We start from the raw sequence: 5,149 nt of genomic DNA, 5'->3' as shown, positions 1-5,149 counted from the left end.
TTTTAGGGAATGGCCCTGAGTAGATGATGGTAGAACCAACACTTGAATAAAATGGACTGAAGCTAGTTAAAAAAAACTAGATCATATCAATGTAGGGTTTGTCAGGTATCATCAGGATTTGAGAGCCCCTACATCCTAAAGTGCATGTAAACCAAGCTCGTGGGAACTAAGTGGCTGCTAACAATGGGAAATGAGTGCACAGTGGGAAGGAATAGTCCTAGGTTGTAAAGAACAGTTTGATCGTCATGTTGTGTGACCTGGTGAGAGATAGTGACCTTTTTGTCCTTTGTGATGTATAAGCCAAGGCTGAAAAGAAAATATCTAATTTCCCTTTCAACTCTAAAATTTAAGTGGTTCCTATTCTATGCACCTAGGAATAGTTGCCCTTGTAGGCTTTGATGTAAATGAAAGTTAAGGTAAGCATTTTTATATGAGCTTTATTGAGATATAATCTACATGACTTACAATTCATCCATTTATAAGTGTACAATTCAATCATTTTTAGTATATTCACAAAGTTGTGCAACCATCACCACAATCAACTTTATAACATTTTAGTCACCCCTAAAAGAAACCCTATACCCATTAGCAGTCTTTTCCTACTTCTTCCCAACCCCTCCTCTACCAGCCCTAGGCAACCACTGATTAATCTTCTGTTTTTTATAGGTTTGTCTATTCTGGACATTTAAAGAAATGGAATCATACAATATGTGATACTTTGTGACTAGCTTCTTTCACTTAGCATAATGCTTTCAAGGTTTATCCATGTTGTAACATTTACCAGTACTTCATTTAATTTTAATGCCACTTAATATTTCATTGTATGGATATTCAACATTTTATTTAACTATTCATCAGTTGATTGACATTTGGCTTATTTTAACTCTTGTTTATTATGAATCAGATGTGCTATGAGTATTTGTGTGTATGTTTTTGGCTCTTTTATTTTATTTTTTATTTCAAAATATTAATTAAGGGCTACATGTGTTTTTATTACATGGATATCTTGTATAATGCTTAAGAAAAGGCTTTTGGTGTACTCATCACCAGAATAGTGTTAATTGTACCAAGAGGTAAGTTTTTATCCCACTCCCACCCTCCCATCCTCTCTCTCCCTTTCTTGGTTTCTCATGTCCTTTATATCATTTTGTGCCCATGTATATGCATCTATTAGCTCCCACTTATTAGTGAGAACATATGGTGTTTGGTTTTCCAACCCTGAGATACTTCACTTAGAATAATAGCCTCCATTTCCATCCACATTACTGCAAATTACATTATTTCATTCATTTTTATGGCTGAGTAGTACTCCATGGTATACATATACCACATTTTCTTTATCCACTCATGAATTGAAGGGCACTTAGGTTGATTTCACATCTTTGCAATTGTGAATTGTGCTGCGATAAACATTTGAGTGTGTCTTTTTTTAATTTATATATTTTTATTTCAGCATATTACAGGGGTCCAGTTGTTTAGGTTACATATATTGCCTCTGCCCCACCCAAGTCAGAGCTTCAAGCGTGTCCATCCTCCAGACAGTGCTCACCACACCATTAGGTGTGAATATACCCATCTCCTCCTCCGCCTCCCACCTGCCCAAAACCTGATGAATGTTACTACTGTATGTCTTTTTGATAAGTTTATTTCATTTCCTTTGGGCAGATACCCAGCAGTGGGATTGCAGGATCAAATGATAGATCTACATTTATTTCTCGGAGGAATCCCCATACTGTTTTCCATAGAGTTTGTACTAATTTACAATCCCACCAACAGTGTATAAGTGTTCCTTTCTCTCTGTATGCATGGCAACCTCTAATGTATTATGACTTTTTAATAATGGCCATTCTGATAGTATTAGGATGGTATCTCATTATAGTTTTAATTTACAATAATGTCAAGAAATTTTTTGTGTGTTTTGGCCATTTGTCTACCTTCTTTTGAAAAACTTCTGTTCATGTCTTTTGCCCACTTTTTGACAGGGTTGGTTTTTTTCTTGCTAATTTGTTTGAGTTCTTTGTAGATTCTGGGGATCAGTCCTTTCTCGGATGTATAGTTTGATAACTCTTGCCTGTTATAAATCAGGTGCTGCAGTGAGCTTTGTGTATATGTTTTTGTGTGGACATGTGTTTTGGTTTAGTTTCTCCTGAGCATATATCTAGAAGAAGAAGTACTGGGTCACATGGTAACTCTATGTTTAATCATTTGAGGAAATGTCAGGCTGCTTTTTAAAGCCGCTGTAACATTTTATAATCTACAAGCAGTGTCTGAGGTTCAAATTTTCCATAAAGTAAACATTTAAAGTTAAGCTTTTCAAATTCAGAAGGTAATCTTAAAGACAGTATAGAAGTTCATAGCTTTCAAAACTTCTCCTTAACCTTAAAACTCTGTTGTTTGTGACACTTTGAACTGACATAAGCAGTTTTATCACCCATTATAACTCTAAATAGTATGCATTATTCTGTCTCACATATTCTGAGTCATTTAGTTTATTCACTACCTGCTATTACAAAAGTAATCACATTTCTGAGATTTGGTAGGCTGGATAATGGTCCCCAAAGATAACCAAGTAATAATTCCCGGGAACTTTGTAACTTTGTGTGGCAAAATGAACTTTGCAGATGTAATTAAATTAAGGATCTTGAGGGGAAAGATTAACCTGGATTATCCAGATGGACCCTACATAAAATCCCAAATTGGGATACAGAGGGAGATGTGATACAGAAGAAGGCAAAGTGAATACTGAAGGAAGATGGTATAGTAATAGTTTTAAAAATGGAGGAAGGGGCCATGGGCCAAGAAATACAAAGAATATAGCTCTCAATGTTGGAAAAGGCAAAGAAAAGTTTTGTCTTCTATAGCCTCTGAAGGGAGCATGGCAATGCCAACACCTTGATTTTGACGCAGTGCAACTGATTTAAAACTTCTGACCTGCAGAACTGTAAGACAATAAAATGTGTGCAGTGTTAGGCCACTGAATGTGTGGTAATTTGTTACAGCATCAAAAGAAACTACTACATCAGGTAATATATTTGAATTTTAATAAAATTCTTGGGGAAACTGTATTGCCTCACCTCATAGGAATAATTCCAATGGTAATATCATATATGATATAGGTAATTGAAGGAGATATTTGTGAGTAAGCATGCTTTTTTATTAAATCACACATTCTATGTGGCAGTTCATTCTCAAAATTCTGCAATTAGGAAAGTACATAAAGATCTTTAACCTTTGTATGAATGATAGGAATTCAGGGGGAAAAAACCTGCATTCCGTGAACTCAATGTGTAGGTAAGTATGCTTATTTATCTTCAATTTTTTTTCTATACCAGAGGGTCTAAAGTCACTAGGGGTATGCTCTTGATCTTCTTTGTTCCAGTGGAAGTAAATATAGCCAAACGGTTTGTAAATTCAGACTTTGATATCAGGTAGTCATCCAATTATGCTAGAAAGTACAGGATGAACATTTCTAATTTGAAAATCTAAAATCTGAAATGCTCCAAAATCTGAAAGTTTTTGAGTGCTGACATGATGCCACAGTGGGAAATTCCACACCTGACCTAATGTGATGGGTTGCTGTCAAAATGTAGCTGTACAACACACAGTTTATTCAGCACACCCAAAGGAAAAAGGACCCTTTAGTTATGTCTTATCCAAGCATGCCAAGATTTCCTCCACTAAAGCACACCCACAAAGGGAAATAAAATTGCACATATGCAGGTCAGATGCACCAATGGAAGGTTTCTCATGATGCCTGTTATGAGAGCAGGACCTACATGTATTACTGTGGTGTTTTTTTTTTTTTTTTTTTGCTTATTCTCTGTTCTGTGCTATAAAGATATTATTAAAAACATCAAAAAGGCCTGCAGACACTGTGGGGATAACAAAAATAAGAAAAAGAGGAAACATTTATGTTTAGACAGTACAGAAAGTTAAGCTGTTGGAGAAACTGGGTAGCAATCTAAGTGCAAAACGTCTTACAAAAGAGCATAATGTTGGAATGACCACCATATATGACCTGAAGTAGCAAAAAAATAAACAGTTGAGGTCCTATGCTGAGAGTGACGAACAGAAGTTAATGAAAAATAGGAAAACACTTCACAAAGCCAAAAATGAAGCTCTCAATAGTATATTAAAGTATGGTTCATCAGCATTGCAGAGAAAGATGCATTTAACTATATGCTGATCATGAAACAAATAAAGATCTGTCACAATGAACTGAAAATTGAAGAAAACTTCAGAAATTCAGAAGCCTGCTTGCAGAAATTTAGAAAAGGGATAAAATTATTTTTTTAAAGATTTGTGGTGATAAAGGATCTGTTGTTAACAAAGCAGAGAAATTCATTGATGAGTTTGCCAAGGTTACTGCTGATGAAAATCTGACACCAGAACAAGTTTATAATGCTGATGAAACATCACGGATTTGGCGTTAGTGCTCCAGAAAGACAGTGACTGCAGCTAATGAGCTAGCCTCTACAGGAATTAAGGATGCCAATGACAGAATAACTGCTAGAAGGTGATAAAGTGTAAACTTGTTATGATAGGAAAAAGTTTGGATTCTCACTATTTTCAAGGATGGAATTTCTTATGTTTATTATTATGCTAACAAAAAGTCATGAATCACCAGGGATATCTTTTCCAATTAGTTTCACAAATACTTTGTAGCAGAAGCTCATGCTCAGTGTGGAGAAGCTGGACCAGATGATGTCTACAAGATTTTATCATTCCATAATTGTTTAACTATGTAACTGTTAACTTTGTTTAACTGTTCTACTTATCCTTCAGTTAAAATTATCATCAAAAATAATATTTATTCCATGTATTTTTCTCCAAATCTGACTTCATTAATTCAATCATGTTACCAGGGTGTCCTTGTATCAATGAACAGTAAATATAAAAACACTTTCTTGAACAGCATGGTAGCAGCAGAGAACAGAGGTGTGGGTGTGGAACGTTTTCAAAAGGAGTTTAGTGTGAAGGACATCACATATGCTGTTGCCAGTGTTTGGAACACAGTGACAAAAGACACAGCTGTCCATGCCTGACAATCTCTGGCCTGTGCTTAAGTTCAGTGATGATGATGAATAAAGTGGTGACTTTGAAAGATGATGTCTGACATTTTTATGTATGAAAAAAAGATACCTTCAGA

This window comes from Eulemur rufifrons, chromosome 16, assembly GCF_041146395.1.
Source record: "Eulemur rufifrons isolate Redbay chromosome 16, OSU_ERuf_1, whole genome shotgun sequence".
Classification (NCBI taxonomy): Eukaryota; Metazoa; Chordata; class Mammalia; order Primates; family Lemuridae; genus Eulemur; species Eulemur rufifrons.
The sequence above is the reverse complement of the archived record's forward strand: the minus strand, read 5'-3'. Positions refer to the sequence as shown.